The sequence below is a fragment of the Tursiops truncatus genome, chromosome 2 (genome assembly GCF_011762595.2).
Source record: "Tursiops truncatus isolate mTurTru1 chromosome 2, mTurTru1.mat.Y, whole genome shotgun sequence".
NCBI classification, from domain to species: domain Eukaryota; kingdom Metazoa; phylum Chordata; class Mammalia; order Artiodactyla; family Delphinidae; genus Tursiops; species Tursiops truncatus.
The window spans coordinates 136,487,056-136,512,840 of NC_047035.1; the positions used below are offsets into that span (position 1 = coordinate 136,487,056).

The following is a 25,785-nucleotide window of genomic DNA, read 5'->3' on the forward strand; positions in this document are numbered from 1 at the left end:
AGAGATATAATAGTAAGGAATGAGAGCCGTTCGCTATTTTACGTTTGATGTGAATCCAGCTCTGTGGATTATAAATTATCTGCCTTTTCTGTGCCTTCGCCCCCATCTGTAAAATGGGGGTCATAATCAGGCCATTCTTGTGGGATTATTTTGTAAATTTATTATGAGATATATGTGTATAGCACATAATCGGAGGTGATCAATATGTATCAGCTGTTTAAAAATAGTGATGATGATAATGATTGTTATTAATATTGTAGAGACCTAAGGTTGAAAAGAAGGCATTGGAGAAATATTTAAGGCAGGTGAATAAAGGTGCACGCAGGTAACCGAGGGAAAAGCTAGGAAGTTTATCCACAGCACACCTTGCCTTCTCAGGGAGGGTACTCCCTAGAGCTAGCCCTGGACTGGTGTGCAGCAGCTGTGTACAGGGTTGGAGGCCCGCTGCTCCCCTGCTGAGCCCCAGAAGCCTCTGAGAGAGACCAAACTGTCTGCTGTCTCCTGATATTAGGAAGTGAGGTTGAAATGTTGCAAGTTCTTGCGTCTTCTGATATCTACAACTTGAGGAATTATAACCGCAGAAAATGTTGTCAAATATACTCAACAAATCAATCCCCAGGTGGAAATGTGTTATGTTCACAACAGAAGCAGCTGCAAATGCCAAAACACCAGGATTGGGATTTTTTTCTTCTAAGAGGAGAATTGTTTTGTTTTGTTTTGTTTTCCTTCCTAAGAGAGAATTGTTTTCAGAGTCTGAACCCAGCCCGTCCATGCTCTAAAGGGTCAGTTCCTCTGGTCCCACTCCAGCCCCACTGTTTCTAACAAGAGCCCAGCCCTGGGACTCTCTATGATGGCTAGCTCCTATCCTCCTCCGCTCTCCCTGCCCCTCTGAGCCTCAGCTAGTTAGTAGAACGACAGTCCTCACCCCTCCAAGGAGCATAGTCTAAAGAGCATGGAATCTCCAGTCAGGAAGCCCTGAGAGGGAATCTCAAATTTGCCAATGACCAGCCAGGTGACCATGTTAAGGTCATTAGCCAATCTGAGCCTCAGTTTTCTTGTCTTCATAACTGGCGTGTGAGAAGCTTTCAATTCCAATAACTATTGCTGTGGTAACAAGCCACCTCATACCTAGTGATATAAAACCACCATTTGATAATATTCATAGATTTTGAAGGTCAGTAATTTGGAAAGGACAAGAACTGGAATCAGGTTCATTCACTTACAGATCTGAAGTCTGGATGGTGAGGACTTGAAATTCAGGGCCACTGTCCAGACAGTGGGGCTTCCTTGCAGCTTTGAGGATTCAGGATAGTTGGACTTCTTCTACAGTGACTTAGGGCTCTGAAGATGAGTGTCCTCATTAATGACACAGAAGCTGCATCACTTTGGAAGTCATGCTCTGTCACTTCTGATGTCTTCCGTTGGCTATAATTGAGCCACGAGGCTCCCCAGCTTCAAGGGAGGGAATTAGCCTCTACCTCCTGACAGAGGGATGGCAAAGCTCTAGGAAATATGAGAAGGGAAATACCATGTCAGCCATCATTGGAAAATAAGATCTTCGACATTCCCTTACAGAACTGCCGTGAAGATGAAGTAAGGTATCACATGTGGAAGAACTTGGCAAATGATCGATGTTTATTAACCTGCTCCCTGATCCTCAAGTCCAGCTGAAGGGTCAAGCACTCACTGGTGATATTGGAGAGCAGCCCTTCTGAAGGCTTCCAATGTCATATCTCTTTCCTCCTCACAAATCAGAGCATCCTTAGGCATTTCACCATGTCTGATACTGAACTGGACCTGTAACACCTTTGCTTGCAAATAATCATCATCAGAGTAATAAATTTATAACAGCAGCCTGCTAAATGCCAGGCACTATCATAATGCAACACTTGATCTCATTTTCAATTACCACAGTCCTTAAAGGTGAGTATTAATATCTCCATTTTACAGATGAACTAAAACTCAGTGAGAGTAACTGTCTAACATCACGCAGAAGTCAGACCCAGCACCCATATTCTAACCTAGGCCCAAAACCTTAATTCCCCTACTCCACCACGCCGAGATGCTCAGTGCTCACAGACCCTTGGAGATGGGGTGGTCTCTTCAGTGGTGTCCTGGTAAATGTTTAACAACCACATAGCCCCCCAAAAAATTATGTATGTATATATGAGATATTTGAGTGTGTGATATATGTACATCTCATTCATTTATCATAAATTTTATTTATATAAAAGATTTCTAATACATAATATACAAATAAGAATGAATTATACACTACTCTTTATTGAAATTTCTACATAGCCTGCTGATTCTTACAGAATGATTTTTTTTATGAACCCTTATTTCTATAGCCAACCTGTGGCTTCAGTTGATAAATGAGTGTAGCTCCAACATGAATGCAAATGCTGGTATTTTTTATGTCAACGAGGAAGATGAAAATGAGACAACAAAGATATATGTGGGAACTTTACTCATTCATCAGTGACATGACTGACCTCTTTGCTGATTTGGATAATAGTTTTCAAATAATGGAAGAGTGTTTCCTTAAGTTTTTTGTACTCTATTCACACAGTAGTGGCTAAGGATATGATGCACTTTTAAGTGTAATCTGAATTATTAGCATTTTTCCATTATTTTCTATAGCTCTCTATATAGACAATACACAAAACAATAAACCATGCCTTGACGTGTAGCATCTACTGATTTCCACGTTGGTAATACTCTCACCCTGCCCAATTTCAAGCTACCAACATGACATCATTGAACATAATAGACATGAACAACCTAAAGAGAACTATTAATGTAAAATGTAGTAAAATAAATAGGAAGTTTTGAGTATTTATTAACTTTTTTTATAATATGTGGATGAAAAATTAATCAGTCAATCTAAGAAAGAAATGAAAAATTTCATTCGAGCCAAATTTGAGGATTATAACCCGGGAAGAGCATCTCAGAAAGCTCTGAGGACTGTTCCACCTGTTAGAAGTCAAGGCACAGTTATATAAGTTTTTTGAGATGGGGGCTGTACATCAAATGGCATATTATTGACAGCTTACACAATCCAGATCTAAGTGCCATATGACCCCTTATCAAGAAGGAATGTTATCTTTAAGGACTTGTCTCGTTGATGCTGGGAAAATGTTGCTCTTTATGGTTGAGCAGGTATTTCTACAGATGGAGGAGATTTGGTCCATGCATAATGCAGATACACAATGCACAGTGCAGGAAGAGAGGAGGCCAAAGGGCAGAGAAAGTTTTTTTATGTTTAAATGTTTCTTGTCTTGCCATAAAACATGAATTTTATTTCACAAACATAATGTATTTAATTGCCAGTTCATATAATTTAAATGTTAATAATGACTAATAGTCAATGACCACTTTTCAAAATTCTTAACCACTTCGCAATTAGGTTTCACTGGCTGGTATAAGTTAGATCCAGAACACTAGTCTCTCCTATCTCTATGTGACCTTCACTCATACCCGCTATGCTCCTCTAATGAATCCCTTCCTTCCTGGCTCTGTTTACCTCGATTCCCAGCATGCTCTGGGCCAGTGCCAATATTGCATATTGTAAAGTAATATAATACTGCCATGTCTATGACTTGGAACTATTTAATCTGTCTATTTCTCAAGGTCACAGTACATTTTCTTTCTTTTGCCCTGAGAGGGCACCTGTCAAGTCAGAGTGTAGTTTCCGATGAAGCCCACATGGTTTCTTCCAGTTCAGCTAATGAGAGAAGTCACCTCCAAATGGTTCACTCCACTGCTATAAATGTACCCGCCAGCCCTAACCTTACTTTGAGGTGCTCTCAGATGCAAGTTGTTCCACTTTACATCCATGCTGTAACTCATTAAAACTGTGTTTCACTCCAGCATTCTGCTCATTACAATGGGCAGAGAGAGCGTTGCTTCTGGGAAGCACAGTCATTAATGAGGGCAGAGCGTTCAGCACAAAAACAGCTTCTAATAGCTCATTAGGAAAATTGACTAGTTAGGCAGAACTCTTGTTCCCTCACTTTGACTAAAGATATGAAAGCCTTCCTTTCCCCAAAGGCCAGGGACACTGATGATATATCTGAGATCCCGAGGCCAGAGTTGGCCAGGATGTTTATGAGCTCTGGCTTCATCCTGGAAATGCCTTGGAGTTGCCTAGTGGTCGGGTGATGGGTAGACCCTCAATGTGGTTGATCTCTTGCCCTGGGGAACAAGCCATGGCTTTCTGTGTGCACTTGTATTTGCTGGTATCAGAATGGGGGAAGGGATGGAAAGAAAGGAAGGGAGGGAGGGAGGCAGAGGCAGGGACTACCCTTGCCCTTACCTCTACTCTGCTGGTAGGAGCTAGATGTTATCAGGTGGTTAGGAATCTTGGAATTTCCAGTCTTATTCTCAGAAGTTCCCCCAATCTGTGCCTTATAGGCATTTCCTCAGCTCTTGATTAAAGTTAGTCCAATTTGGGCTTCTTACCTCAATTAAAATCATCATCATTATTATGATAAGTAAGACCATCATTTCCCTGAGTCCCTGGAAAATCAACATCATACCAGTTCAAGGACACACAGATTGAGGCAAGCACGGATTTACTCAGCCAATTTGTGTCACCAAGTTGCAATCATTGGAGTTTACCTGTGCTTTTCAAACTTTATAAATATAATTTTTAAACCAAGAAACTATTTCTTCATACAACATCTTACATGGAGCCCAATCTATAAAACTGATATAAAGGGAGCTTCTCTGGTTGAGAGGAGTTGGAGGGCCTGGGGCTTTGACTTCTCATGCTCACCTGCTTCTGTTCCCTGCAGGGGTCTCCAAGGCACCCCTTTTGAAGTTCTCTAGGGCAGACTGAAACCACTCTCATGTATCAAAGGCCAGAATATTGCACATACGCTTTTACTCAACAATCCTACTTCTAGAACTGTAACGTAAGAAAATAACCAAACAAGAGCCAAAGAAGTTTGCCCAGGATGTCCATCTCATCTTTGTCCATAATTTTGAAAACTTTATAAGGCTAGCTAAATGTTTTGTAAGAATAGGATTGATTAAACAAATTATAGTGTGTATATATGAAGTGGAATAATAAGCTTCCATTAAGTATGATGTGGATTTGTATTTATGACATGGGAAAATAACCTTTCATACTGGTGAGTGGGATTAAAAACAAAAAAGAACAGGAGACAGTATGACATTATTTGTGTAAAATATATAGCTATGTGTGCATGGAAGGATGTGCATCAAAATACTGTCATTTTCTGGGATTTAGGATCATGTTTTATTTATTTAATTATGTAATTTCTGTACTTTTCAATTATTTATAATAAGCATGCATTATTTTTACCAAAAAAGAATTAAAAAGCACTCAAAAATTTAAATAAAAGGGAAGAAAGAAATTGGTGCCTTTCAATACCTTTAGAGTGGCATTCACCACCCTTGACCTATTTAAGGCTGCTAAACTTTTTCAAAACAAATATAGTCTAGAGATTTTTTCCTGCCTGGGATCAAAGATGTTGCTGTTTGCAGCACTTGGCAACCATGGCCTGTTGGCTTCACGAGACCTGGAAAACCAGCAATGTGGAGACAACCTTTTCACATGTCTCCAGGCTACAGACCAGCCATGTGCATGCACTTCTCTATGTGTGCTGGGGGTGGGGACTAGAAAGAGGGGTGCCAGGGCCTGCTCGGGCCTTTATTTGTCCCACTGTGGTCAAGGGATCTGACGTCATCTATTTGTGGGATCAAATGGAGCCATAATAATAAAAATACTGCTCCACTGGCCCTCTGCACCTTGGGAAGCACTCCCCTAGTAACCCGACATGTGTCCAGCATTGCTTTGTGCCTACAAAGCAGTCCATTCTGCCAGCAGGACATCCGTGAGGCCTGACTTGCCCATCAGGCTTCATGCCCACCTGAGACTGGCACCTCTCCCTGGAGCCCTCAAGACACCAGAGCTGCATGGCATTTGGCTGGGAATGGGAGAGGCTCGTTGTATTTTGTCAGTCATGTCAAGCAAGTTTGGGGGTCCGTGAGCAGTGGCGCCTATGCTCCCTTGTTCCCATAATTCTTAGGATTCCATCCTAAACAGCTCACTCAGCTTCTGCTTGCACCCCTTTGCACAGGGCTCCAACACCAGTCTGTGGACCTAGGCTAGAAGGCAGATGCCAGATGTCCCCCGAGGGAGCTCTTACCTCAGATGCCTGCCAGTCACCATCTTCCTACATAGCTTCTTCCCCTCCGGTAAATTAATGCCCACAGAAGTCACCTGCAGATCAATGTACTGCCGGAACCTGGCTCACCGGCCGTGGTCTTAGCCCAGAACCTGCCCATGCTCTTCTTCCTTACCTCCAACTGCTCCCTGTAGGATCTTTTCAAGTTTTAGAAAACAGTAACCCAAGTGTAATATCCCAGCTCAACTACCTGTCCGGGAGGTCATTATATGATTTGTGGAGCTTTGATTCATAGTATGGCCCCAGCTAAAGAGGGAAGGATGAGGGAAAGGACCCCAACATCTATGGAGGGTTCACCGTGCAGCTCTCTGGTTTCCATCCTCACAGCTTCATGCCGGTTAAGAGTTGAGGAAGTGAGGCTCAGAGAGGTAAGCTGTCCCAAATCATCCCATTAGGAAGTGATTAAACGGACTTGAACTTTGGCCTGTTAGACTCCAGCAAAAGGAGGGTAGTCTACCGCCTCTGCCTGGAGGCTCTGGGACTCCCACATCCTAGCCCAACTCCTCAGGAAAAGCCTTTCCTAACTAATGCAGTGGCACTCAATCAGCTCTCTCTCTTGCCTGAATACCTCTGGTTAGCAATCAACTTGGTGAGTTCCCTGGCGACATCTCATCTAGACCAGCCTTGAACCATCACTCAAATCATTTATAATTATTTTTCTTTCCAAGAACTCCCATATCATCTCTCCCAAAAGACGGAAGTCTCTCCTGGGCTCGGGCTACGGCTTGTTTATCTTCGTATCTCCCATCAGCACCTAACATGATCCCTGAGGTACGTTTGTTGCTTTCATTTAATTTTCTGGATATAAATTGAAAAATATCCAGAATGGATTAATCATTAGAAAACTGAATTACTTTTTCTATTATATATTATATTCATCTACTATAAAATCAGCCTAAAAGAAGATATCTCTGGAAATTTTTTTTACAGGGTTTTACTGGGATGTGAAACCATCCTGCCTATCTATACACAGTAGAGCAGATTAAAATGATATATTATAGATAAAATTACTTTATAAATTACATAAATTATACCAATTAAGCCATTATTTTTCTGTTTTAGTAATATTTTATTATGTATTTTAGTATTTAATATTATTTAGTATACATTTAGTAATTAGTGTTTTACTATTAGAGTATATACATAGTATTCAGTACTTTGTTATCTATTTTAGCAATTATTATGACTGGTTTATTTACTATTATTATTTTTATAACCAATAACAGTAATATCTGAACAAGCAATGATTCTCTTTTTGGATTCTGTCCCATATCTTCTATCGCCTTTTAGAAACCAAACCAGTTTTCACCTATTACCATAGCATGTACATTTTCTTGCATTACTAAAAATAAATGCTCTGAGTAGACAGTATTTTAATAAATGACCAACACAATCATATGAATGAATTTGAACAACTTAGCTGCCCTCTAATGTGAACACACAAGTTGTTTTCCACTTATTGGGCACCTATTTCTGTGACGACCATCATCTGCAAAATGGGAATAACGTAGCACTTTATATGGTTGTATAAATTGAAGACATTTTATTGGTACAGCTCTGGAGGCAAGGGAGAATCTCTAGGTAAGAAATTCTCCACACTCTCTGTCAGCCCTGCCAACCCACTCATGCCATGCTCAAATTCAACCAGGGCCTGTGGCTGTAGCTGGGATGGGACCATCTACTCAATTTACCCAAACTCTCCATCCAACATCTTCGCATTTTGTAACACTAGTAATGGCTCCAAGGTATGTGTGCAGTTTTGTTGCCCATTGGTCTGTAGCAGCTTAATTGCTTAGAAGATGGTGATGATAATAAGGCCCAACCCCCTGCCAATAAAGGCCATCTCCCCTCCCCCCATATCACCTAGATTGCCTCGTCTTTTTCTTCCAGATCACCCCACAGTTGGCCCACTCCTTACCCCACCTTTGAATTCACTGTGTTTATTATCAAACAGTTCAATGGAGTAGAAATATTGGGATATATGTCATTAGACAGAGGGTTCTCATCCCAACTCTTCCATTAACATTAGAAGTATTCCAAGAGTGATTTCATGATCTCTCTGGCCCTTAGTTTCCTCACTGAAAATGGAGTTAAATCCTAGTTTGCAGGGCTTTTGTAAGGAGCAAGTGGGATCATAAACATAGTTCTAAGGAGAGATTGTGACCCACAATAGCAATCCCTCCTCTCTACTCCCATACTAAGTGGTGACTGACACAGAAAAGGCTAAAGACACTTTGTTCTCATTCTTACAACTCCATTTGGATTCTGTTTAGTATTGTGACCCAGGTTTCCCTAATGGAAAATTGGCCCTGAATCATGGTGTTCTATGGCTAATTATTGAGCTTGACATTGTTCCCCAAGTGTTAATTCTGTCACTTCCCCATCACTACTCTACTACTGAGTCCAAGTCCAGAGCTCCAGGACCCTACCCCAGTGCAACCCAGCTTGGAGTCACTGGTTCAGTCCTGTAATTTCCCTCTGAAGAGTACATTCCTGCCTTACTCACTTCTTTCTCTCCCTCCCCAGGCTTGATAAACCTCCCTTAAAATCCCAGCTTGGCAGTTGGGTTACTACTATCAGTGGACAGATTTGCTTTTCATTTTGCCTGTCTTCCAGGACTTCAGAGCATCCACCACCCCAATTTCTTCTTCCTATATACCACCCACCCAAGAGCCAGTTAATTATCTGAACTGCTTGCTCTGCTCTGGGACAATGTGATGAATCACATCATGAAACAAGTTAAAAAATTGAATTGATCAATATTATCCCATCGCACCCTGCAGGACCAGGACTCCAGATTGCCCTGTCCATGGACTCTGGCAGGCCACCATAGAGCTATCACACCCTTGACATCGGAAAACCATGAGAAAAAGGATTATGTCTTGTTCCTGTTATTTCCCCATTGTATGGGAGTATAATTAATCAGTGAATGGTCACTCTAAGATATCAGGTTTCCAGGAGTCAGAGTAGATATATATCCGTGGCTCATAAACACAATGCCATGAATACTGCCTGGTCCCCTTATTATGTTTCTTGCTGGCCCTTCCCTGGTTCCCTACCTTTGTCTAGCTGTGTGATTCTGAAATATTCATGCAACTTATCCAAGTCTCAGTTGCGTCATTAATAAAATAGGGATTTTACTAGCTTTCCTGCCTCAAGACTATGACAACCCGATAAATTAACATCTTTGAAGTGATACACACTGTAAAATGCTGAATTGATAGCATTGCTAGAATTCTTGGTCCTATGGCTGCATCACTGCCTCTCAACTTGTGTTCACACTGATGACCCTCTCTATCTTTTCACTAGGAAGAGAATACCCAGCTGGGACAAAGGAAAGAAAAAACAGAAAAAAGATGACAAAGAGACTATTTTAAGTCTAGGCTTCTTAACATTTCTCATACTTTTCATATGATGATAAAGCATGATGATTCATGCTTTATACCTCCATTACCCCTACAAACAATTCCCTTGTTTTAATATACAGTCATCTCTGTAGGATTTTTTTTCTTGCTTGTTTTTCAACAAAAACAATCTATTTGATTAGAGCTGAGAGAGTCTCATTGGAAAAAGCTCACATGCCTTTCTGGCCCTGCTCCCCTCCCCTCCTTGCACACTCACTGCTCTAAATATTTTGTAAATAAATAGATTGACCCACTTGATATAATTCTAATGATTCATGTCCTAGAGTAAATCTAAAAACAATAAAAATGGAGATCACAATAACGGGAGTCTATTTAAAGAGGACTGATTATTTTTTAACAGTTTCCACTTACTCTTCACACCTAGTTATGCCTTTCAGTCATAATCAAAAACTTCAGTGTGTCGGTCGGGGGGGAATAAGCCCTTAGAGTTTGCTGTCATGTTCACACCTCCCCCTGTCTGGGCTTACAACCCCCTCCCTCATTCGCTGCTCCAGATGACAGGAAAGGTTTAGCAGCCATTTTTTTTAAAAAAAGTAAGTAGAGGGGAGATCTACACAATTCTCCCATACCATATTTTATATCTTTGAAATATGAAAGAGAACTTACAGAAAATGGTGCAGAAAGGGAGGCCAGTCCATGCAGAGGTCTGGTTTACAGCACCACTGAAATCCTGTCTGCAGATGGGGATGGACTGGCTGTTGGTGCCTCATCCATATCCCCTCCACACCAAGGTCCCCAAGCTCACACAAAAGCATCATACTCCCCACGCCTGTTACTCTTGCCTCCAGCCACTGGAATATGCTTGACCCGGGTGAGGGGCAACATCAGTGTGCCAGAGAGCATCCGACAACCACTCACTGATGGACTGGAGGAGGATAACGACCCCTGCTCCCTCCATATCTGGGTGAGACAAGTCTGGGGCGTACTCCATGCTGTCTCCCCACTGGGACTAAGCCCCAGGTGCCCACTGCTGTATTCTATTCACTAACTCCCTTCCCTTTCCAGCCTCACCTCTCTTAACAGTGTCTCCTGGGATCACATAATAAATAACTCATTCACTCAAACCTCAGGGCCTGCATTTGGACAAATCCAGTCTAAGATGGTCATTTTTCCAGAACCTTATCACTCTTTCTCTTTCAGCATCTGCTCGTACAGGCCTAACCCCTTAGTGCCTGCTCTGTGGAAGTCACCCTGGAGAGTTCATTCCCCCTGTTGGAGCTGCTGAGAGCCTGGCCCCAGAGGCCAGCATTGTCACATGGTCCAGACTGGTCCCCACTGCTCTACCTCACATCATTGCTACCAAGAACCGTAAAGGGTCAATGAGCAGCCTTAGGCTCCATTGCGTGTTGGGGGGGACGGGGTGGGGGGAATGATGCTATTGTCTTATCCAGAAGAATAATTCTCCTGGAAGGGATTTTAAACAAGATTATAAGTCAATCATTCCTTCTGAAGGAATGTCTATAATTTTTGTGTTTGTTTCTTGTTTTGTTCCAGACTCAAACTGCCATCCCTCAAAGTCTATTCTCATGCTGTTCCAAGCACCCATTTTCCTCCTCAGCCCAGGTCAGAATGAGTCTCCCTTGTCTATTGGGTTGGCCAAGAAGTTCATTCGGGTTTTTGGTAAGATGGTATGGAAAAGCCCAAACGAACTTTTTGGCCAACCCAATACGTTCTTACAGAACTTTGTTTTTCCCTTTACCTGGAGATGTTAACAATAATAATAAAGACAATAATTATAATGACACTAATTAATAGCTGACTCCTACTGAGTACTTACAATTTGCCAGTCACTATGCTAAGCTCTCTAAGAACGCTATTTGATTTAATCCCAATAGTGACCCTCTTCAGCAAGTCCTGTAAGAATCCTAGGATGTATTTGATTACATTAATGACCCCTATTCCCCACCCGTATCCTCACCATTTGCCTTGCAACTTTGCAGCCCTGTCCCTCCCACTGTGGACAGAGCGTCATCTCCCTGCTTGACTGTGGGTTCATCCATGCAATTGGTTATGACCAATGGAATGTTAGCAAATGGGATCCAGGGAGAGGCTTGAAAAAGGCTTTTTGTATTTCTGTTCACTCCCTGGCTCCTCTGACCTATGCCTGAGCCATGGTTGGACAAGAGCTGATTTGTCACAGTAGTTCCAGCTGAGACCTCCCTCGATAAGCCCACAGCCAGCGGATCCCCGTATATGTCAGTAAGACCAGAGAAGAACAGAAGAATTGTCTGGCCAAGTCTAACCTAAATTCCTGAATGGCAAACTCATGATCATGACAAATGCTTACTGTTTTAAACTTCTGAGTTCAGGGTGGTTTGCTATATAGCATTATTGTGGCAATGGATAACTGATACATAGCCTCATCTGAGACCTGACGAATATGAGACTTGGAGCAGTCAAGCTAAATGACAACAATCCCACTGCCTGTTGGACTTGAAAGACTGTTCCCGAAACCTTATCCATATATTTTCCTAGCTTTTAACTATAGAGTTGAGGACAGAGATAGTAAATTGCTGATATTTATTTCCTAATTATCCACAGTTCCTGGCCATAGTAGAGATCCAACCAATGTGTACTGAATTATGTTAGGTTCAATTAAATAAGAGATACGCATACTAAGTGAAAAAAAAAATACAGGCACCACTTCATTGTTCCCTTTATTGAAGGACAAAAGTGTCATATAAAGGCATCTTTCACAGTGCATTGACCTAAGAAATACTGTAGGCAAAATGATGTGGTCTTTGATATTTGCTTCAAATTATCCTGAGGGAAAAAAAAAAGATTGGCAAAAAATCCTGATAATTGCTGCTGAGTACATGAAGGTTCACTGTACTAGTCTCTCTACTTTTAATTAAGTTTGAAATATTTCCAAACAAAATGTTTAAAAAAATAAAATAAAATGCATTTACAAAGGGCATTGGTTTTCAGTCTTGCCCAAGGCACTGAATTGGGCAAGTCTCTTTCCCCTTTCCAAGCTTCTATTTGCCCTCTGATAAAGCAAGAATAAGGCAAGTTTCCTGAGCTTTCCGCAAAAGCACGTGGTTTTTAAAAAAATGCAGTAATAAGTCTGGCTCCCCTCCCCATCCAGGACTTGAATAACATACTAGGACCCTTCAACCCTTGGAAAGAAGCCATCCACGTTGGTTTGCGTCAGTATATTGGAGAGGAATGTATCTTCCATGCCAGTGAATGACCCCTGGATGTTTTCTTTCACTCTCAGGCATGAACACTTATTTTTATTCTCTGCATAAGTTCTGAGGAGTCTTGTGCTTTAGTGGTAGAGCAATAGCAATAGACTCCACTGTTTTATTAAGCTGATCAAGTACCAGAATATTTTGTCAACAGCACAGAATTATAAACTCTGTCCTAGTATATCGTAGAGCAGCTATTTGAGAGCACATTTTGATTCCTACTTATCATATGATTTAAATTCCTTTACTGGCTCACACTTGGGGACTCACTGGAGGTGTGCAAGCTTGTCATTGCTCCTGTGCTATAATCTAGGGCAGCTAAGGCAGAAGCACTGCTAATGATAAGTGCACCCCCTGGCAGGACCTACATCTCACTGTGTAAGTCACTCTTCATGACTGATCCACCATCCTTCAAAATATCACTCATGGTCATCACTGTTTACTGGGTAACATCTCATCCCCTTAGCTTAGCACATAAGGACTGCTGTGATTTGCTCACTGTACATCATGGTTGTGAGGTGCCCTGGCAGCTCAACATGACTGGTGAAAAGAGAGAGGGATCTGGGACTGGGAAAGAGAGCAACCAGAGAAAATAACCCAACTACATTGGGTAGTCTTTGTAAGGGCAGTTGGATAATTCAAAACACAGTAACCAAAGAACACAGTACACTTTCCCTTTGATCAGAAAAAGCATCAGAATAGAAGAATCCTACTTCAGCCAAGAAGTAGAAAAGGAGCTGGAATGTAGGGTTCTTGGAAGGTTGAAATGTAATAATGTACAAAAGACAGCATGTGGCACACAATAGATACTCGATAAATTCTGGTGGAAAGTACTACTTTATCTCCATTTCACAGATGAGGTGACTGAGACTTGGATAAATTAACTTGCATAGTTTTGCAGGTTTCACAGAGAGTAAAAAACTATGCCAGATTTCAAAATCCAGGGTGAATTATTTCCATGACTCCATGCAGTTGCCAGGGTGGGACCTGCACAGGAGTCCAGGGGGCAGAGGGTAGCCTCCATACATGGACAGTAGCAGCATGGTTTGGGCCATCATTGTGTTCACTGCAAAGCTCCCACCGGGAGTGTGGCAGGTTTGAACAGGATTCAGTTGGGATTCCGGCAACTTTCTAGACCCACAGGGAATAATAAAGTAAAATAGAGAAGATTGTTATGTAAAATGGATGAGAATGCAGGGGCGGATGTCGCTCACCAAGTATGTGGGCACCCAGGACCCACTATAGACATGAGGAAACCTGGGTCTTCTGGCAGCCAATTGAATTCAAGACCTGACTTACTGATGGAAGGAGGCAGGTTATATTTTTTCTCCAGTCAAGAGCAAGGTGGCAACTTGAGGGGCTAATTCTGAGAGTCACAAGTCTTAGTACGTCACAACCGGGAAGGGCTAAGGGGGCTGCAGGATCTGACAGGTATCACTTTATTTATGAAATATCAATTCCATCTTGTATTGCCACAATCACACCTCCAATCACACTCTCTCCAGAAAGCAGATGTCATCATCTTCCGCTGTACTAACAGACTGGCTTGTAGAGATAAAATGAGCCAGAGCCAGAGCGCAAACTCAGGCTATGAGGCCAAATCAATCTGGGTTCAAAACACAGTGCTGGGCTTCCCTGGTGGCGCAGTGGTTGGGAGTCCGCCTGCTGATGCAGGGGACATGGGTTCATGCCCCAGTCCGGGAAGATCCCACATGCCGCGGAGCGGCTGGGCCCGTGAGCCATAGCCGCTGAGCTTGCGCGTCCGGAGCCTGTGCTCCGCAACGGGAGAGGCCACAACAGTGAGAGGCCACAACAGTGAGAGGCCCGTGTACCGCAAAAAAAAAATCAAAAACACAGTGCTGCTGCTGTTTCCGGGAAAACAAGGAAGCTCTCTTGAGGCTATGCTAAAATGACCACCTTCCATAATTGCTTAAAGATTAGCACAAGCACACAATAAATACCTGGCACCCCGTGAGTAAGTGCTCAGTAAATAGCGCCTATTATGATGATTGTGATTCACATTCCAGTATGATTTCTAGTTGTCTTGAAGCCACGGGTCTGATATTATTCATTGCCAATACAGTCTAGAGGAATGTGCCTTCACTGTGGCCCACTTCTGACCTCAAACAGGCTGCTCTGCTAGCTGGCTATCAATGTAGAGTATTTGACTGTAACACACAGCTACATGGCCACTCAATGAACTGTTGTTTCAGGTTTTAATTTTGTGACTTCAAAATAACTGTGCTTTCTCCATCTTTACCTCCCATTTTAGGTGCTATTCTGGGCCATCTCTCCCTGGTGGCTGACTGCCTTTCATCAGCCTTAACACTTGGAGCAGTTACAGATCATTGGGCCAGGACGTTCCTTAAATTTCTTGAGTTTCCAGGCCACTGGCTGGTAATGCTCCCTCCACCTTATTATTGATGGTCTTATTATTATGCTTTTTTCCTACCACAATGCTGCCTGTATCTACACCATCTAGGCCATAAGAGTGTGCTCCAAACACCAGCCCTCCACCATCTGGGGCTATGGACACCCAGGCTCTAACAGGAAACAGTGATGACATTGGCTCATGTTGGCTCTTCTTCAGAAACAAGGCTGGATAAGGAGGCTTGTCCTATTCCTGGCTTTGCATCTCAACCCTGGTCAGTCTCAAGGAGACCAAGGAAATACCAGTAAATACCTGGCTTGGAACAAGCCTAGATTTTGTGACTTTTATCCAGGTCCTACCATGAGTACTCTTTTCTTCTTACCTGTTGATCTGGAAATAGCCTTCATATAAGAACAACATGGTCTTTTATAAATCATCTGTATTTCCAGGAAACAATAGGCGCCAGTCTCATAGGTCCAGAACAGTGGTAAAGTGTTTTATTAGTCAATTTCATTCACCTCTTTGGGTCCTCGATTGTTTTACCTTTCAAGTTTACCTCTGCTGCTGCATGCTCATTCTTTCCATGGCCCCTTTGATGGATAAAACAAGCTATCAGCCCAGCTGGGAAATCACCCTCAAGCCTAGATAACCCATCTCTCTGGAAAGGCCTTATAATTACCAAGATGTCCTTCACCTTGGCTCTGCTGTCCACCAGCTCAGCCTCCCTCATCTGACCCCTGCTTCCCGGCCTCCATACTGCCTTCCACTCAAGCACCTCTCATCAGCAGAAGCCAACACATTGGACCCCACAAGGTGGCAAGAAGCATAAACATCATGAGGATGCATTTACACCATTCCTGGGTCCCCTCTTTCCCCTGAGCCTGAGGAGTCCTTGTCAGAGTCTAAATGCTGACTTCTTATCTCTTCTCCTTGGGCTTATAGTCTCTCACTGGCCTGTCCTCACAGAGGGAAAGAAGAAGGAGTGATAAGGTTGGATCTGCCTCAGTGAAAAATCAACAGAATTAGCTTCTTTCAGGGAGGAACAAAAATATCAGTCATGCAGACTGGCCAGTGCAATTTTGACCAGAGGCTAAAATCATTCAGTGTAAACTAAAAGTTTCCAAATCCACTCATGGCCCCATAATTAAAGGACCTGGAAACAACACCCATGGCCTTAGATGTCCAGCCACTGTCCTGAGCTTGGGTAATGGACACGGTGAGATTTGGCCCTGGGGCAGAACTTATGGCATCATGGGTAAAATGAGGCCCCTGGGAGGAGGGACTCAAGTTTAGAATGCAGTGGTCTCCATAGACAAGACAGGTAAACAGGGCCCTTGCATGGAGAGGCCCAGAATTATATGAAATCCAGCAAATATACTCCAGACCTCTGATTTTCAAAATCAAGAGTTTTAGAAGTGTAATGCTCCTGACTGCCCACAAGGAAATGCAGTTTGCAGATCCAGAGTGTCTTGGTCTTCAAAAGAGATATTATTGGAGGCCCGTTAATACCAATTAACCTCACCACTTCTCCCTTCTTGATTGGGAATTAATAAAGGAACAGATTCAAGAACTCAGATGAGGATCAAAGAATAGTTTTAGCTTGAATCACTTCAGATGCAGCTGTGAGATGCTTTGGCTTAGAAGATCTGTAAGACTCCCTTGATGGCTCCCTCCCTGGCCCAATTCAGACCCTGGGGCCCATTTGGGGGAAAGCTGGTTCTGCAGAGGAAGCCCTGATCACACAGTCCGGGTAAAGGTATGGAGCTCTCAGCCTGCCCGCTGGAACATGGAACATGAGAAAGAGAAGGCCTGCATGCTGGAGAGTGGGCCTTTAGGTCTGCCACAGAGCAACTGAACATGGAGTTTGAGCAGGAAATGAAAACTGGCTCCGTAGGCAGGCAGGCAGGTGGGGAGATGGGAGAGGGCCCAGGCTGCCCATGGGCAGGGACCAGTCCACAACTCATCCCTGGAGAAGCCATGCCTCCATTTTCCAAACCCCACCATCCCCAGAACTTACTTCCTCCTGCCTCTGACTCCAAATTCAGTGCCCATGATGTTTATTTCTACTTACTTCTCAAGGCCTTAAGAAACTCCTAGGACCTTAATAACTACCATCTGTTGAACAAGTGCCAGATACTAGGTTAAGTCCTTCACTTAAAGTATTTTATTAAACCTTCACAGGAACAACCACAGAGTAGATGCTATGATTATCACAATTTACAGATTGGGAAATCAAGCTCAAAATCAGTAATAAACTTGCCCCACGTCATGCAACTATAAATAGTGGGCTGGGATGACAGCCCAGATATGTCTGTGCCCAAAATGCTCTATTTAGACCACTGCTTAAGTGTTTAGCAAAGTGTATTCTGGGGAATGTGGTTATTCTGCACAACAAGAGTTCATGGTCAAGAAAATACAAGGATGCTGCAAATTTTATCACCTTTATGTTTGAAGACGACTAATTACAGTGTCAGGGAGGCTAGTGGTTCATGGAACATAGTTTGGGAAACTCTGACCCTCAAGATACTGACTCTGTGTAACCAGGCAACCAGAAGAGGGGGATAAGTTGAGTCTGTTTATTCTGAATATTCAGCAGGTTGATCGGAACGAGTATAGTGGTGATGAGAGCAACTAACATTTATTGCATCTCTACTCTGTGTTGGTGGCACTTTATAAATTTACTTTTCATAATTACTACAGATCAAACACTATTATTCCCATTTTGCAGAAGAGGACACTGAGGATGGCTCACAGAATTTAGGTCCCTTGCTGAGCATCACAGAGCTAATAAATGGCAAGACTTACACATTAACCCACTCCTTGCATCCCTTAAGTTGTCTTGAACCCACCACTCCCTATTGCCTTCCCATCAGGATCTTCTTAACCCTGGTTAGTTTTCTGGATGGGTGAAACTAATTTCTAGAGGATCTGGTGCATCCAAACACAGTGAAGCATGGCCGTAGAACCTGAAAACTTGGAGGATCTGAAATGGAAGATCTTGGCAGCCAGAGAGCCACCAAAGGTAGAAAGAAAATGTCATGAAATTCCCTTAAATATTAATATACCTTGCCTTGACCTCTGCTTTGTTTCTGATGGATTTTATAAGCAATAAACTATCCCACATGGAAATATTTCTATAAAATGAGATTCCCATGCTTTAGGCTTAAGTGAATCATTTCAAGCACTCTAATTCCTCGGCTGATTCTTTGAACAAATGGTTACAGTGTTAGGAAGTATAATTACTAGCTCTGTCATAGAGTGCATTAGGGTGTCACTAATGACCTAAGTCCCATTTCCTGGCCCTCTATTCCTACTCTCCTTACAACTTGCCATAAGCCTCACCCAGCATTTGAATTCCTTAATTTTCATTACCATTCTGAAATTCCCTTCCTGAACTTCTGTAGACCTCTCTACGGCTGTGTCTGAACAACTACATAAGTGGCTATTTGGGTCTAGTGATATCACCAAGCTCTATTCCATTCTACAAACATGTATGGTATTTGTAGAAAGCAGGCAAAGTACTAGGCACTAAGAGGGGGTATCAGTCTGGATCTGACCAGGAAAAGAGCAACTAGAATTGATCACACACTTCATGATAGAAGAGCTTAAAAGCCAGCTGGAGACCATGAGGCAGCACAGAGATTGGACAGCAGGAAATCACTGCCACCCCAAGGCTGAGGGGACAAACATGGAACCCAGCAGCTGGGGTCACCAGGTAGAAGCTGGAACAGCAGTGGGACTATTCATTGGGAGCTGGAGTCACTGTTAGAAAGGCCACCAGAGGTAGAGAGAGAAGAGAAGAAATACCTTGGCCTCTTCCTTCCTCCCAGAGCCTCCCATGGGCTAACACCAGCCAAGTGCCAGCTGCCGTGGGACCTGGGAAATGCAGTCAGCATTTTATGGCTCATTTTCTTTGAGCTCCTCTTCTGTATTCTGAAAGGCTCTTTTCCTTGAACACCAGAATTTTCTAGCACTAACATTTTAAATTAAATAATTTCCCCTCGGATGAAGGCAAGCCCTGGGGACAAAATGTTTTGTTTCAGCTCAGGGGGGCTTAGTATGGGGAGGAAATTTGTACATAGAACCCATGAAGATCACACAGGGCACCGGCATCTCAGCCTGGTGGTTGTGAGTCTGGAGGATTAGGGGTGGGGTTCAGAGAGCATCAGTGACGAAACCTTCCCCACTTGCTTTCCCTCCACCCCACCCTGCCCCGCCTTGCTTTGTCTAACCTCTCCACCCCCTGCCCTTGTGTAGATATAATGGGAAAAGCAGGACTCAGCATGCTCAAGTTCTAGTCCTAGGTTTATCATATTCTACTATTCTCCTAATCATAATACTCACTGGCTACCAAATATTGAGAACATTGTGTCAATTTCACTCTATGAGGAATGCACTGCTATCATCTTCAAGTTACTAATGAGGACACTGAAGCCCTAGGAGATTATTTTCACAGCCAAGAGTTCGCATAAATGGTGAAAGCAGGCTGTGTTTGAACTCATTCCTGCCTGACTCTAAAGCCAAACGGATCCACTCTCCTGCTTCATAGTCACCGTTACTTTTGGAGGCAAGTAGCCTAAAATGTCTGAGTTGCCATAAAATTGAGGACAATCCATACTGACCTTGCAAGTTTTCCCTAAGTGGCTAGGATTCCCAAAGTAGATAGTATAAGTGAAAATATTTTGAAAACCCTTAAGACTCTCCTGCTTTACATCCTATTATTTCCACTTCTGCTTCTAGCAGGCGCTGTCTGGTCCCTAAGTCTCTCCAAGTGGGGCTGAGCTACTATTTTTGGCCTGCCAAGCTGTTTTCATTTTTCACCAGAATGCATGCTCCATTTGGGTAATGGCAACAGATGTGACAATGGGAACGAGATTCCTACCAGCCATGCTCTAACCCAAACATCCCTAGAGCTGCTTCAGAATGCGTCTCCTCATGTCTGCTCCTGGACAGGGAAATGTGAGAACACGCAGCTCTGCTCCACTGTCTTTTACTAGCCTTGATCATTTCTGGTAAGTGCTCTTGGTAATCACTTTTCCTTTCCACAGCTTGGAGTTCTGGTGTGTTGTCCATAGTCTATTAAAAAGGTTTGCAGGGAAAGAGTGATTTGATGGAGGTTAAGAAATAATTGTAAGAAAATATTTTGACATTATGTTAATGCCTGTCAGCATATTATCCCCAATTTAAAGGTAATCACTAAAATGATACTGCAGTTTCCAAAATGTATTGAAATAAGATTTGTTGAGGTGTGAATAATTTAGAAATTAAGAGCCTAGAGCTAAAACTGAAGTAAACTTCTTGTTTAACCCTTTTGTAATTTCCTGCCAAAGGGCGAAGAAACCAATGGTGATTTGGGGCATGTGGATCTTGGCCAAAAAATTGGATTCACAATCCAGAGAAAAACAAGAGGTCTTTGTCTACAAGTGGACACCATCAAGTATTGAGATACAAAGTCGAAATTTAAATCCGTGTCAAAAGGGTTCCAAAACTCTGGATGTTTGTCATTATGTGGGCAAGATATTTAGATACTTGTAAATAGCTCAATTTTCTTCTAGAATGTTGGTGTCTTGCCCAAGATCTGATTTTATGCCTCCAATGGCCTGTCAAACTTTTCTGCTTGGGTGCCCGGCCATCATCTCAAAGATCAAACCAAGCTTATCACATTTCCCTCAAAACCAATTTCTTTACTTCTATTAGTGGAAGCAGCATTTTCTCGGGCTCTGACAATGGAACTCTAGAGTTACCTTGGGCCCTTTAAGTCTCATGCTACCCCTCACATCCAGGCCAAAAATTCCTTTCAGCCGTCCTTTAAAAATAAACATGATAATAATAGCATTCATTTTGCATGTGCCTTCTACAAGACAGGCTTCCGCTATTAGGTGCTTTTTATACATTATCTTTAACCCTCAAAACAATATTATAGGATACATAATATTAGCCCATTTAAAAGATAAGAAAACTGAGGTTTAAGGTGGAGACTGGCCCAGTCGCTCATGTAGTAAGTGCTGGAGCAGGTCTTGTCTGCTCCAAAGTGGACAGCATCCTAGGGCCCCTCAGTGATGTTGTGAAGATCCCCCGGGTGCCCGGAAGAGAGGCCAGCACAAAGCGAGCCCGCAGCAGCTGTTTGGTTTTGCTGCTCTTCGATCATTTATGCCAAATGCCCCCGTGCCTGCCTTGGTGCCCACCGCCACCATCCTTATTCTGACACTCAGAACTTCCTGCCGGGGAGCGGCTGGCCCTGACTCTCTGACAGCCCTGGGTCCAATCTCTTCCCTCCACCCTGAAGACAGTGGCTGGATGAATCTCCTCAGACACGCTTTTGTGGTTTTTGAGAAGATTATGCCCATTCTAATTCACAACGCCTTGATGGCTCCTCACTTGCCTTAGGAAAATGTTCTAATTGAGCCCGTCCTCCAAAGCCCTTTGTAATCTGCCATCTTCCATAGTCAACATCACCATTGCCCTATTGCAACTCTCCACTTCAATAAGGCACGTGTGTTTCCCAGGCTCGAGCTGGCCTCTGTGAATTGCGCAGTTTCTCCTGCTGTGAATGCCCCTTGTTCTCCACTTTAGCTTTCCACTTCACTGAGATCCAGTTCAAATGACCCATCCTCCAGGAAGCTTTCCAGGATCACCTCAGCCTACTTTAGTCAGCTTTCCCCTTCCCTAACCTCTCACGGTGCTTCTTATCTATCTCAGACATGTGGCAGTAATCAAACCCTGCCTGGGACTGTGTGAGCAGCTTATGCCTCAACTAAAAGCAATGTGATCCAGTGGGAAAAACACATACTTCCCTTGATGATGGACCAGTGTTTCAATCCCTAATCTGCCACTAATTACCAGTGTGATTTGTCAAATTACTGATGGTTTGGTGCCAATCTTTTCAATAACAGCTTTAATAATAGCTTTCATTTACGAAACACTGCCTGTGTGGCTATGTGACTTGAATGTGTTATCTCCTGGGAAGGTGATCATATTACTCCCATTTTAAAGAGAAAGAAACTGAGGTTTAGGGAAGATAAGTAATTTGGTAGTTTACTTAAGTCAAAAAGCTGCTAAGTATGATTGGGATTACTCTGGGAAAAAAAAAAAAAGAAGCTTTCATTTATCTTAAGGAGACTTTATATCTTGAAATATACTCCATCTCATTAGCGTTCCAAATGTCTGCAATCAAATGCTACGAAGACCCCCTGGGAAGCCTCTGCCATCCGGCCACCTATTTCCCAGCCTGACTATTCCCATCCTTTCCCAGTAGGGGGCGTGGAAGAAGGAAGGAAGCGACACACAGCCTCTTCACTGGGTTTCCCTGAGCTCATACCAGGTAGCTGCAGAGAATCAAGGATCTTCAGAATTGGAAGGGCCTGATGAAATGGGGTCCCATCTCCCCCATGCTACAGATGCAGAACCTAGGGCTCAGATAAGAGAAGCAACAGGGCCAAACACATCCACCTCATAAGAGACATGCTTCCTCACTCCCAGGCTAAACTCCCTAGCACTCTCCTCAACGTGCCAGGTGGCCTCCTATACACTCAGTTGAAAACCAGGCACCTTATGCATTGAGAGAGATGTCATTTCGTCCATCTCAAATCTGTTGCCATTTAATTTCATGAGGCAGGATAAATAGGAACACCCACTTGGGCTTTGGGGAGCCCTTCATTACTTCATTTGCCTCTACCTTGGTCTCTCACCGCTCCACGCATCTCTGTAATATATAGCTCTAATCATCCGCATTCTCTCTGCCAGTGAGATCCATCCTCTTGCCTCTGCTCCCATCTCAATCCTGATGCCTCTAATCAGCTCCACTGCCCTTCGCTGGCCTTTCGCCCTCTCATTTATATCCTCGTTGAGATAAGACAGCTGGCCTTGGCTGCTGTATTCAAAGTGAGGATGGACCACCGATTTATAGAATGGCATAATAATAGTTCCGCATCTCGTTCTCTATCCCCTTCACACAGTCCTGTGTCTTATCACGGCTCTGACCGCCACTGGGCATGGAGCAGATGTCTTCATTGAGCTGCTCATAATGACACTGGCTGTAGATCTCTCTTTCTTTCTTTCTTTTTTTTTACCTCTTTCTCTCCGTTTAACACAGGCATTGCAGTTAATGCAGAGGCCACTGGTGTGTGTGTAGAATTTAAATCGCTGCTTTCCAGTGAGCATTGGCTAGCCCTGGCATGCAATGCAGATAATTTCCTGTCAGAGAAATTCCTTAAGGCAGCTCTGATCCCCACACCACTTGAGCCCCCGGTTTAAGGGTGTTTGATATGAGAGGCCACTCTGCCACCTGAGAGCTCCTGGATTTCCAGGACAATAAGTCAGCTTTCCAAGATAAGCAGACATTGATTTGCTGAGCTATGGAGATTAGACCCTGGGAATACATGCTCTTCTCTTTCAAGGCTGTAATTGATGCCACCAAGATCAGGTCAAGATGATGGTAGATCCTGGTCCTCTCTTAATATATGCGACTAAATCCCAATGCTAATGGTTGTATTCTCAGATGTTTTAGCAAAGAACTCAAGTCTGTGTTCGGTGTATCACTCGCAGAGTCTGTATTGGTCAGGGTTCTCCAGAGAAACAGAACCAGTAGGATATGTGCATATGTGTGCGTATAAACATTTATTTCAAGAAACTGGCTTACACGGTTGTGGGGACTGGCAAGCCTGAAATCCACAGGGCAGGCTAGAAGGCTAGAGATTTTCAAGCAGGAACTGATGCTACAGTCTTGAGGCAAAATTTCTCATTCCTCACTCCTCAGTTTTGCTCTTATGGTCCTTCAGCTAATTAGAGGAGGCCCATACACATTATCAAGGATAATCTCCTTTCTATACAGTCAACTAAATATAGACATTAACCACCTCTACAAGATACCTTCACAGCAACACCTAGATTAGGGTGAGATTGAGTAACTGGATAGTATACCAAGATGACACATCAAACTAACCATCACAGAGTCAAAGGCAATAGGCTAGAGCCTGAGGGCCTCCTATCCAAATCTCCACCAGCCCAAGTGAGACCCCTTGCAGCCCATAAAATGTTAACCCCAGCCCTGAGCTTTCAAACAGAGCTGACCCAGAACAAGTCACAGCACTGGTTCTGGATATTTTCCCAGGACCACCTCAAACTTTACCCCCCTGCACCCCAGATCTTGAATTCCCTAAAATTTTGGTGACACATTCAGGCTCTTTTCACTAGATCTGGGGACTTGTTTTCCCCCATGACTCTCAATAGCATGTGTATCCCAATTCGGGGTTCACTTCATTGTCTTCTTCTATCAGCCCCAACCTTGTGAACAGCTTGGTTCCACTGATTGGTCAAAGCTTCTCCAGGAGACAAGGGCTATTCAAGCAAAGAAAAGTAATTTATGAATGTGCAAGGAAGGATAGGAATTGGCCAGGCTCTAGCTGCTCAGATGGATGAAAGGGATGCAGGAAAGAGTTCAGGTTTAGGGGTCAAAAAATCCAGAGTCAAAATCCTGACACTTCCACTTACTTGCTGTGACTTTGGACACAATATTGAACCTAAGTCTTAGTTCTCCAGAGTGTTCAATAAGGACATAACCCTACTTCATAAATGTGGGGAGATAACAACACCTGCTCAGCAAATCCATGCCCAGCCCCGTTTCCATGAGTGGGCCAAATGACGAGCTCTCACATGTTAAGAGTGGCTGTTCCATGTGTCTAATACTGTGTAAAAAACAACCCCAACCCTATGTTCATAGCAGCACTATTTACAATAGCCAAGACATGGAAACAACCTAAATGTCCATCGACAGATGAACAGATAAAGAAGATGTGGTACATATAGACAATGGAATACTCCTTAGCCATCAAAAAGAATGAAATAATGCCATTTGCAGCAACATGGATGGACCTAGAGATTATCGTACTAAGTGAAGTAAGTCAGAGAAAGACAAATACCATGTGATATCACTTATATGTGGAATTTAAAATATGATACAAATCAACATATCTACGAAACAAAAAGAGACGCACAGACATAGAGAACAGACTTGTGGTTGCCAAGGGGGAGGCGGATGGGGGAGGGAAGGATTGGGAGTTTGGGATAGCAGAGGCAAACTATTATCTACAGGATGGATAAGCAACAAGGCCCTACTGTATGGCACAGGGGATATATTATATATTCAGTATCCTGTGACAAATCATAATGGAAAAGAATATATATATACACATATATGTGTGTGTATATATATATATATATATATACACACACACACACACATATAAATGTATATACATATATATATATGTCACTTTGCTGTACAGAAGAAATTAACACAATATTGCAAATCAACTATACTTCAATAAAATTTTTAATAAATAAACAAAAATAAAATAACAAAGCAAAAGAAAACAAAAGTCCCCAAAACACAGCAACATGAAATAATAGCGATCATGAATCTGCAATGTGGGCAGGGCTAAGGGACAGCTTGTCTCTTCTCCATATGGCATCTGCTAGGACAGCTTGACTGGGGTTAGAGGATATGCTTCCACGATCACTCCCTCGTATGACTGACAAGTTGGTGCCCATGTTTCTTTCCCCATAAGCTCTTCTATGAGGTG

General features: G+C 43.0%; 1 long non-coding RNA gene across 1 annotated transcript in view; it reads right to left on the reverse strand.

Moving 5' to 3' along the window:
- The window catches only part of LOC141277871 (uncharacterized), a 557,108-nt gene that overhangs the window by 451,885 nt on the left and 79,438 nt on the right, over positions 1 to 25,785 (reverse strand). The window contains exon 2 of the long non-coding RNA XR_012329740.1: positions 1,224 to 1,503. This is a non-coding gene — a long non-coding RNA (uncharacterized lncRNA). The remainder of the gene's footprint in view (positions 1 to 1,223; positions 1,504 to 25,785) is intronic.